This window comes from Xiphophorus couchianus, chromosome 1 (assembly GCF_001444195.1).
Source record: "Xiphophorus couchianus chromosome 1, X_couchianus-1.0, whole genome shotgun sequence".
Taxonomy (NCBI): domain Eukaryota; kingdom Metazoa; phylum Chordata; class Actinopteri; order Cyprinodontiformes; family Poeciliidae; genus Xiphophorus; species Xiphophorus couchianus.
In genome coordinates this window covers 16,108,867-16,121,004 of record NC_040228.1, presented here as the reverse complement: position 1 = coordinate 16,121,004, position 12,138 = coordinate 16,108,867, and the positions used below count along the sequence as shown (strand labels likewise).

Sequence of the window (12,138 nt, the reverse complement as noted above, 5' to 3'; positions counted from 1 at the left end):
CACACTGCTTCAGGTTAATGGTTGAGTGGTAATGCTATGTTAATTCATCTGAACATATTAACAATTTATATCCAATTCACCGCCCTAATATCTTGCCTGCAGCACAAATTAGTACAAATCGTCTGCTATGGGGTAGCAGCGGCGGTGCTGATGGGCTTGCTAATAAGTCAGGACATGCCATGTGTCACCAGGCTCACCCTGTCGCATGAACTAATATCCTCTGTGATTTAGCAGGACATTAGCCATGCTGCTGGCGTGGAGATATAGTTCTTGTGTCTAAGCGGCAATAGGAATGAAGGAAATTTGTGCAGAGAAATCAGGAGCCCAATATTGCTGTGTGAAAAACAATCTGGCACAAGGTGGTCATACGTCCATTAGCAGGACTATCACAGATATTTGTTTGATTTGGGAGGGAGCGGTATTTAACAGGTTGATCATCCAGATGTTCATGAAAAGCATCCTTGCAGTCCAGTTTTAAGTTGAAAAGCAAACATTACATTCAAAAGGAATCACATAAAAAGTAAAATCAGAGAAATTGACAATTTTAAGTCATTTCTTAACTTTTTTCAGAACTGTGTATTCTGAGAAAAAGTGTTTATGTCAGGGAAGAGAGAGAGCATTTGCAGTTTTGGTAACCTAGGCTCCTCTTATATTTAAAATTTTATATTGCTGTGTGGTAACTATGAGCTGTTTTTATGATCTATTCTTGTTCTCTCTCTTATTTTTTGTACAGCATTTTGGTCAGCTGCTATACTTGTTCTTGAAGTGCTTTTAAAACAACATGGTAACAATTAAGTAGAAAGTATTCAAACAGAAAATAGATCAAACTTTCAAGTTCTGTTTTGAGCCTGAAGCAGAGAAGGAAAAAAAGATTTTGTGTGTGTAGAAGCATTTTCTCCTACTTAGAAAAGCTTTCTGTAAATCCATGTGATATGCATAATGAGATGTATATCTGCACAAGCCTGGCTTTTGTTTCATTTTACTTGTCACTTGGATCTTTACCAATGATCTCTTGTATGCGAGTCATAGCTTCTTGTAACATCAAAACTGTGGTTTTGCAGGACAATTCACTGAGAGTATACAATAAAAAGGCATTCAGCTTTAAGGGAAGAATTAGCTTAATTCTGCACATATGTCTTAACCTGTGTTTCTTTTTGTCTTAACCTGTTAGGCTTGCGTCTTGCAGAAGGTGGACACACGCTGGTTTATAAGAGGAGGCAGCTCTTCAGGGCCTTACGGAGTATTAGAAGCTTATTTTGCTAAGACAGGTGATTTCAAAACCTCTTGTGTAAGCAATATTTGTTTTCAGAGCTTCTATTCTTTTAAGCTCCATCTTGACCGCCTTTAGTCTGCCTTTGCAGAAATTACAGACAACTAGAAAATAAGTGTTGCTGTGTCTTTCTGTGTGTGAACTGGCACAACCACCTATATCTCTCATTCAAATATTAGTAAGAAAATAGAAGATTTCTGAAGAAATTTAAACGGGAACCCAGCGTTCTGATGATAAAAATGAGCATGAATGCTAAAGTAAGCTACAATGTACTCAATAGCATGTGGAGAATCACAAGCATGTTGAGTAACATGGACTTAATAGCTGTGTCCGAATTCAGAGTTTGCATCCTTCGAAGGATCGGTCTACCTAGGACGGGTTCTTCGCAGACCGGGAATAAACTAAGACCGGAAGAAAACAAATTGTGAATCCGTACAGGCCTACTTCACCAACTGTCCCCACCCCCACCTCAGCATAACTTATGTCTCCTAGTAACCATGACAGCGTTGAAATCACGTTTTCAGCTGCACTGAACTGAAGCGATGGAGAACGATGTGATCTGCTGTTTTCTGTCCACCTATATAATATTTGAACAGTTAATGATCTTGTTTCGTCGGCGCAGATATGTTTTATATCTCCGGTTGAAAGAAAACGTTCAGGTAAAATACATTTATTTTTCTCTATTCATAGCCTCTACATTGTGTAGCTAATAAAACGAACAGTTTATTAACTTTAAACTTATAACGTTAAAAGTTATTGTTAACGTGTGTATAATAATAACCATAATTCTACATTTGACTGAAATATACACTTTTTTAGTTGTGTAAACTAAACAGCTTTTACATTTTTTACATTTTTCGGAGCCCAGCGCTTCAATAATCATCATTCAAAAGCACCTTCTGTTATAGAGTGAAAAGCAAGATATGAAAGCAAGATTCCTTTAAAATTGTTTACAAGAGTTGGAGGTGCACCACACCTCTGTACCACATGTAAGTACTGGCCTAGTGTTTCTGTGTGTGCAGTGTGTCTGTGTATCACATACATATATGCACCACCCCCCTCCCCCCCACCACTCCCATATATATATATATATATATATATATATTGATTCTCTCACTATTTTCAGGTCATAACAGCATGCGCCATCCTTCACAACATCTGCCTCGGGGCCGGTGAAGTCATGGCACCGGAGGATGAGGCAGAAGCTGTGGAAGAGGATGAGGGGGAAGCTGGTTTGGAGGCAGTCAGTGGTGCTCTCTGGTGGGACCAACTTTCTGCCCAGGTGTCTGCTCTGGAGGAGATTCCACCAGACCATGACTACTTGCAGGCGAGTAAATATAATTATTTTTAATAATCTGCACCAAGGTATTACCAGCATGACATTGCAATACTAATTTCATGTGAACCATTACCTAATTTTGCATCACTGTGATTCCAATGTAGTGATGCAGCAGTCGTCGATTGAGCCAGCCCTGTAAACCCACTTGGACGATGGAGTGGACAGTGGATGAAAGCGTCACAACTCTCTGCAGGCCACCCTGTGTAATGCTTCGCTTGCCATCCAGAAAAGTCACATGTGTCTGTTGCAGCACCCTATCCATGTCTCTGATCTTGCCTTAACAGATTTAGGCACACTGACAAAGACTTCCTGTTTTTATCTGGGTTTTTTTGTTTGGTTGTTTTCGTCATAAGTTTTCCAGGAAGAGGTCACTGAGGTTAATTCTGCAGTTTTCAGTGTAAATAGCTTTCACTGATATGCATTACTTAATATTTGTTTCATAAAGTGAACTGAAACTCACTGAATGTAATTTAATTTAAAATGTTTGTACTTGTTATTCAAAATGAAACCAATTTTATAGATCTATATTGTAAATCATATGAATTTGTTTATTAAAAGACAAAATCATAATCTGGAAAAGTGTTCAAGAACTTCATTTTTAAAATAATTATGTCTACACATTTTTTTGCAAAATAGATAATAATTGATCAAGTCTCTCCTTACTCTCCTAAGCCCTTCTCTGTCTTCTGCTTCTCTTTGTAATCACATATCTTCTTTTATCAGTTCAAGAAGCTCTGAGCTTTCGCTTCGCCTCTTCTGGCCTCTTTTAATAACACCACCTTCCTCTTCCTCTTCATGACGTCCATCCACTGCTGCACTTGGCCTGGAGCCTCATTTGGTAAGGAGGAAATTAGGCCTTATAGAAGGCCTCTGTCCTAACACCGCATCCATCTGGACAAACTAAGGCCAAGTAGCAGCAGTGGACGTCCCTTTCACTCCCTCTCCTGAGTCAGGATATTTGCAGCAGCAAAGAATAAATGAGAAAACAGTAGTTGACAAATACAGCAATACACTAAACTCTTATTAGATTTTTGTTCAATTGATTGTGACAATAAAATATTACATACTTTATATTTTTTTAAGATTATCCGTTCTTTGTTTTGGCCTGAGAAGGTGTTACTACATCCTGGAGGCCCATCTTCTCTAGACTAGACCAAGCACATAGAGAAAAATAGAGAGAAAATATTTGAATCATGAAAGGAATAAAGTTTTTCAGAGCAAGCCACAAAACATTGCACAGTATGCTTAGGTGTTGTATCATGTCAAATAGACTTAATTTGTTGACATGACTACTAAAAGAGGAAGAATAGTGGTATCTTGAAAACAATGCCACAGTTTTCTGGATAGAGGTAAATAAAACTGGAAAGCTATTTTACCTCCAGGCTACTGTAGCAGAATTTTTGGCCCCTCTGAACAAGTGGCTGTTTTGACCCCTGAGGGAGATTAAATTTCCCGTCTGCTCCTTGGTCCCTAAAACAAATGGGCAAATTAGTGTAAATTGACATGTCTTGAGTAACATTGATACTGACAAGTACATTTCTTGGCTACCAGGTTTATGTGTAGATAAGTATTTCTGTGAAAATACCAAAATATCAGAAGTGCTTTGTTTTATACTGAGACTTACTTACATTTCAATGTTAACTCTTTATGGAGTTCTGTAGAGAAAGCTGTTCAATAATAGTAATTTAAAAAATTTCTATACAATATTATAAATTGTATAGGACAGTTCTACAACAAAGAATAAAGGAAGAGATTTATTCATTATCAAATACAATCTTCAGCCCTCAGTAAAGACATTACAGTTATATCTTAACTGTAATATAACGATGAACATGCTTTTATGGCAGTTAAGGGCTATGACATGTGAACCGAAATGATTTTGTGAGGAACAATTAAAATCTTTCAATACAACATACATTAACCGGGCTTAATTATATCTGTGTTTGTCTTGCATTCTTCAGTGAAAAGCCATTTGGATTTTCAAAATAATAATAATGTAACGGTAACATAGATCACCGACGTCCGACTAATATTATAATTATGAGAACTTTTGATAAATTTTGCAAAAGTAAAACTCAAATGATTACTTCGTGGCACTTGGTTACCAGAAAACACGTTCATCTCTTAGCAACAGATTAACAACAAATATTGTTCAAAAAACATAAGATTTCCTCTGCTCTTTTGAATTGATTCTTATTTTAGACTACTTAATAATTGTGCAGTTGGTAAGTTTTGCAGAAAAGTGAAAATGTGTTTTTTTTTTGTCTTTGGTGGTAAATATATTATATAACTGACATTCAACACAAAAGTTAAAATCTATTTATACTTTGTGGCAGTTTGTTACCAGGAAAACAAAACACTCATCCCTTAACACAAATTAATAACAAGTAATGTTATTGTTTATAAAACATAATCTCTGATGAAATACTGGCTATGTGCTTAGACACAGGATTTTTACAGTTGGTAAATTTTCCAATCTTAGCAACAGATTAAATTGAATGATAATTATATTTTCTTGAGAAATATTTTGCATTTGGGCTTGTTATGCACCTCTTTTAATCTTTTAACAAGCACCACTGCACATTGAGGCTGTGGTAGCAGATATGGAGGCTGGAGTTCAGCTTAACCCTCCTGTTGTCCTCAGGCCAAAATTACCCGCCACTGTGTTAAAACCCCCCCAAAAATCCACTAAATGTAATTTTTTAACTTGAGATTTTAAGACTTTTCCTAGATTGGCCAAAACAATAGAAAAAGTTAAATGTTGCTTTTATTCACATTTCCATGTAAGCTGTACAAAAAGAAGGTACAAAGATGGTCTTCGGGTCAAAATGACCCGTGAGGCAAATAGAGTTGAAATCAAGGTCACAGAGTTATTTACAAACCACAGAATGTTACAAAGTTTTAGATGTATCTCAGATCAATCAGTAGCAGAAGTAAACAAGGCAAATCAGGTGGTGTTCTTGCAGACTTCAGAAGACCACCTGTTATTTCCAGAGGTTATAAAGGTCCTGCATAACAGGACCCTGAATTGTGTCTGTGCTGAAGCCATGAGTGTGCGTTACAACACTGAAGAGGCTGTAGAGGTGATTTTCTCACATGTCCAGCAAGACAACTCTGATTCAGAAGAGGAAGTAGAGTATGTATCCGAAGAAGAAGATGGAGAGGAATACAACCCAGAGCATGATGAATCATCTTCAGAAGAAGAAGAAAACCCTGAAGCTGAAAGTGAGACTTTCCTTTCAAAAAATGGCAAAATAACATGGTCCTCAGCGGCATATGACCAACACGGCAGGCATGCAGAACGCAACATTATAAAGATGACATTATAAAGGTCTTCTCCTCAAAGTTTGCCTTCACCACCACCACTCTAGTTTCCTACCTCCCAAAGAAAAACAAGAATGTAGTTCTTCTGAGCACACTGCACAAAGACAACGACATTAGTGATCGTGAGGACAGGAAGCCAATCATCATCCTGGAATACAACCACAACAAAGGAGATGTGGACAACCTAGATAAGGTGATTGGAACATATAGCTGCAGAAGAATGACTGCCCGCTGGCCCCTGGTCATCTTCCACAACATCATTGATGTGTCCTCCTACAATGCCTTTGTGATTTGGAGAGAGATCAACCCAACCTGGATGCCTCATAAGCATAACAAAAGGAGAGTGTTCCTGGAGCACTTAGGAAAGGCATTCATAACTCCACTCATTGAAAGAAGGAAGCACATCCCCCGCACAGAAGCCTCAGCAGCAGTTGTGAAAGCTATTCAGAGTGCAGCAGCTCCTGATCAACTTGAGGATCCATCTACCACAGCCACTTCCCCAGCTAGGGCAAGTAAGAGGAAGAGATGTCAGTTCTGCCCTCAAAAGAAGGACTGTAAAACACATACTGTGTGCTGCAGGTGTAAGAAATATATCTGCAAAGGCTGTGAGCTTGCATACTGCCCTACATGTGCTAATTAGTTGAATGGGTTATTTTTCAAATTTTTGTATTGTACATTCTCTTAAATTGTTCACTGGAGAAAAGTAAAATAAAATGAGTCATTGAGATGAATAAAAATGCATTCGAAACTCCTTTTTGCACATTTTTTTCTTTTCTTAAGCTATAGAAATTCAAATGGAGAGGGAAAACTCAAGTATTCACACATTTTGTGGTGAATTACAATATACAAGATGAAATTTGGTGTTTAAAATTCAATTAAGCTGCTTATATTGGGGGTTTAGTGAAGACGGGTCATTTTGACCCAGAGGACACAGGGTGTATACAGAAAATGAGGTCAACTCGAGGGTTAAGCAGAAAGCTTTCAGAGACTGCAAACCAACACAGAGGACAGAAAAGGGAAGTGGACAAATGGGCTTTCCACCATATCTCTCCACGCTCATTTTCTTGGCCTATTCTGAAACAGAATTTTAATTTGCTCTGTTTATGATGGTGTCATCTCAGAGGCCAATGTAATCTAATTAGCACACACGCAGTCCATGATGGACACACATACATTCATTGGAAAATGTACATTGTAATCCAATTAACTTGGCATGCACTCTGTACTAATTTTCTCTATGAATATTCTTCTATCCCGCTCAAGAAAATGCTTAAATATTTATACCCGTGAAATGTGGACTGTGTACAAACAACTGTGGTGTTTAGACTAGTTTCACTTATAGTAATTTCTGTGTCAGTTATTTAAAGAAGGACGATGTGCCAGATCCATGGCAGAAGAGAAAGAGGTCAAAAATGAAAAAAGAAAGAAAATCTAAGCAAGTCAATTATTTTCAACGTTTACATTATTTATTTTTCCTGTTGAGTAAAATCAGTATTGTCACTTAAAATTATTCATCATATTGCATTAAACTGCTGATTAGATACATTTTTTTGTAACAGTGATATTCCTTAATATGTTTGTTAGTAGTTCATTTTTATTTATTGTATGAAGATTGAAATAGATAGCAAAGGTAATGCGTCAAATTTCACAAAACAGGACGTTGCATTGGCTTCTGTGACAGTTAAATACATGACAATATACTATTTCTTTTGAATTGTGTTGATGAAAAATCTCTACTTGAAGGATTATATACCCTTTCTGTTCCTTCCATACACAATAAGAGCTAAATCTCACTCCCTGCTATTGCTCATACCTCCCATTCTTCTTTTCCACATCCTTCAGTGCTTAATTTAAGAGTGGGCTGAAATGTTCCCAGTTGTATTAATTGTGTAGGAACAATATACCAAAGGCAAAGGCAATTCCATTACGTCAGCAAGACATTTTAAACTACATATATGTAAATAGAAAAATATGCATAATTTTTAACTGGTTTTATTTAGAGTTATTAGTTTTTTGTTTAGTTTTCCTTTTCTGACGTGATCTGTCTAGGCATTTCAGTCACACCATGTTGGGGATTTTTGGCCGACATGTCCCACAACAGTTTTTCTCTTCAAAAAGGATGTAAAGATGAAATCCTGATTATGTGCCTCTGGCAAGTAGACTGGTTACATTGGTGGAATAGTAACCTGCATTTGTATGATCTTCAAAAACTTGAATTATTTGTGTATGGGTGAATCAATGTGTGTCTATGTATGTTTGTGAGTGGGTGAGCATATGAGTAGGCCAGAGGAAGGTCAGGAAGGAGTGATTCTTACCAGAGCCCTGCTTAATGACATCTACCCATAGTTGGTGCAACACATCCCCAAGAGTCATAGGCCACACAAAAGCAACTCAACTCACCACTCCAGGACATGGTCTGAGCACGCCCACAAACAACAACACCCCCCCACCGGGCCCTCTCCCTTGGTACCGGCAGAGACCCACGTTCCCCCAAACCTTCATCCCACTCAGAACCACTGCGGGTGTGTTAGCAGGATCAAAGCAGGACCATACCATGCTCAACTCTTTCAAAAAAAGAAGATTTATAACAACCTTTTAAAAGGTATTTTCATTACTCCTGTGAGACATTTGAGCTTTAACAAGACTCCTCCTATCAGAAACTTTAAAACGTGATAACACAATAACTATAATACCATAAAAATAAAAGGTAAAAGAGTAAGACTGTATTGTCCAAAAGAGTGAGAAATTGCTTTTGACTTACCAACTTACATGATGCAAGTGGAGTTTTACAAAAAACTTTTTTTTATACTTTGTATGACTTAAAGAAAATTATTTACTTTGCCTCTTCCAGTGGAAGCCAGATTTATGTGAGGCTCATTGTATTTTCACCCTGCAGGAACTTAGGGATGTACGATATAGATAAGGATAGAGCACTCCTCTACCTTTAAGTTTAGATCATCCCAATTACACTCATCCTAATCATCCCATAAAACATATTCTTACAGGTATGCACAGCTGGAAGCTTGATGACATGTGACAGCTTCCAGGTTTTTATGTGAGCTCTGCTGGTATATGGCTTGACAGAATTTTATTGTCAGTGGCACTCATTAAAAACAACTGGAAAACACCTAATTATTTAGGTTCACAATTACTGTATCATCTGACTTCCAATTACACATCTGAGAAAATAGTGAGAATATCCTGTAAAGTGAAAGTGGATGCTGCAAGAGTATTACTGTAACTGATCTGTGTCTTACTGCTGAGTTTGTAGTTGTAGTCAAAATTATTTTTTTTTAAATCAAGTGTTATTATTGTAGTATAAAAGTCATATAACAATGACATACAAAAGGAAAATAGGAACATTCAGAATTGTGCAAAAGTCTTGAGTCATCCCGTTTTTGTTTTATGTCTTTTTCAATTAGATTGTGCGCACTAACATTTGCAAGAAAATTTTTGTCTGGCTTTTTAGAGTACATTTATGATTTTTCTCTTTATATTTTGCTTTTACAGTTATGTTCAATCCAGTAATTGACAATTTCCATAAAGTGTTTTTGTTTTTTACCTACTTCCAAACTGCCTGTGAAGCTTAAGGCTTGTCTTCCATATACTTAAAAATATGCCAAAGTTTGATTGATCATGGCCACTTTAAAAGATTACAAGGAAACCTTTTTCTTGGAGCAACGAAGCAAGACTTTAATGATGGTATTCTTACAAAACAATAATTAGATAGAAGTTGAAAATAAGAAGCGATCACTGAAAATATTTTTAGTCCAGTTTTTTTTTTTGTCTTTTTCCCGTAGGCATCCAGTTTTCCATCTACTTGCTTCACAGTTACATGTATTTAAATTTATCTGTGTGCAAGTAAGAGAAAGGCCGTCAGTGGCAAGGATGGCATTTGAAAGAGCACCCTGCTGGGATCAAGTGATTTATTACACACACAGAGACTCACACACACCCATTCACCCCCTCTGGGTTGTTCAGGCGATGTGTCCATCTGTCAGTCTGTCAGTTTCATGTCATCTTTAGTAAATGGGGTTAACAGCCACTGCTGTGTTAAGAGAGGCACAGAAAACAAGTGATCGTGCCAAGAAGAAAAACTAGGATCAAACTAAGCGAAGCAGAGAGATACTCACAGTACGGAATAAGAGGAGCCATTATAGAAAGTGTAAAAAGTCTCAGATTTTAGGGACTCTGATTGAGGATAATAGGTTGCTACCATGCTGAGCTGCTTTGCACCCAGCCGAGAGCGAGAGCAGAGGAAAAAAATAGGGTCCTGCATTAGCTGAGAGAGAAAAAAGGGGTCATTTTTGAAATAACAGGAGGGTGAGGTGAAACAAAAAGGGTGTAGCAGGAAAGCGACGTAGCAGAGAGGAGGCAAGAAATTGATAAAGTGTTCGCAACAATCACAAGAATCAGTGTTTTAGTCTCACAGCTGTTATTTTCTACATGTCAGCTGAAATCTGGCTTTTGGACACAGGATATAGTCTTACAGTGATTAGTACTGTTATCTCAATTCAAGACGTTATCTGGTTAAATTCTCAACAATGCAGTCTGTCCATCGCATGCACTGATTTTCTCCAGCCTACTGTAGTTACATCCTTTCTGCCACACACAAAGACTGTTTAACTTCCTTGTGCAAAGAAGTGCCAAAATAATTACTCAGCCATTGTGTCAAGGAGCTTTAGCGCACTGTTAATTTACCATATGGCCCATATTGGAAAGAAAATTCTGCCATCTATTAACCCTAATATGTGTAATCAAATCATTCGTCTAGTAAAACCCACCTCTTCATTACTGCCCTCCTCATGCTGAGCTCAGCGTGCTGCTGCTTTTGCTAATATTAAGTCAATTACTACTGCAGGTGCTCAGCCTAAAAATGGGTTGGCTATATGTATGTCTGTGGGAGGCTCGATTAAGGTGTTTTCACCGTGTGTGTTGATTTTTTCGAGCTGTGCTAAATGCATATACTGCTGTCAAGCTCATTTAAGAAATAACATAGACTAGGACACTCTCCTACTCTAGTGTCTCTTAAAAGTGTGTCCTTCACTTGATTTTAGACTACTTTACGCATACTCTCATCAGTATGCGTAAAGACTAAGAGCTGGTCAACTGTGTTTTCTATTACATATGAATTTTAAAACAAAATGGACAAAGGAAAAGGGGCTTCACTTTAAAATGAAACCAGAGCTCAAAATTGACTCGCCGTAGTTCGATAGATAACATGTTCTTTTTTGTCAAAACTGTAAAGCGGTTGGTTAAGATCTGTTGTGTAAAACTTAAATTATAATTTCCGTGTTTGTCATGCTACCATTTTCTGGTAAACCTTACTAATAATACACAACAACAATAGTCATACATTACATCTAAAACTAGTGTAACCTATGTTAAATTTTGTCTTGTTTGTTCTTTATTTCATTAATTTGAGACATTTTGTCAGTAGTTCATAGAATATTCATTTCATGTTCATTTTACTCAAACATATACCTATAAAAAGTAAAATCAGAGAAACTGATTATTTTAAGTTAAGTGGTCTCTTAAACTGATCCAGAGCTATATATATATATATATATATATATATATATATATATATATATATATATATATCTTCAATTGCTGTCAGAGTTTTATTTTATTTTTCAAAGTGTTGGCTGGAATCGATATCCAGATGGACAGATACATCTTTTGGCCATGGTGCCTTTGGAACAAAAGGGAAAATCTAACAGAACAATGTCAGGCAGACACACTGTGGGTGAGATTCAGTCACAGACAGCTTTCCACTGTGACTTTAATTGGACTGGATTTTGCCATTTCTGCTACTTTGCCTTTTGCCCCATTACCCGTTCAAATTAGGAAACTTTTCAAATCTTTGCTAGCCTGCTTGACATATTCATATGGGGGTCTTTCAGTTGAGGATGTTTTGCAGTTAAATAGTTTTCAGACAGAGCAAAGGCATTTCTTTCTTTGTTTTAGTTTTCACTGCAGCATGCACCCTTTGTCCTAACGTGGGCACATACTTTGTAATGGAAATGACGGTGACTTCCAACCACTGTTTGAAAAAGTAAAAACTTACATATAGCTAGAACTTTCACAGTAGCGAGCCTGAACATAGATGTTAACTGTCATGTGCCTACAAATACAAACCCGAGCCCATCTGAACACGAGACTCAACAGAAGAAAGCTACAGTATGTAGCCTGTGCAAATTGT

At 37.2% G+C, this 12,138-nt stretch overlaps 1 protein-coding gene across 1 annotated transcript in view; it reads left to right on the top strand.

The window, feature by feature from the left end:
- Positions 1–12,138, top strand: part of LOC114148446 (protein FAM19A2-like) — a 90,837-nt gene that overhangs the window by 67,772 nt on the left and 10,927 nt on the right. The window lies entirely within an intron of this gene.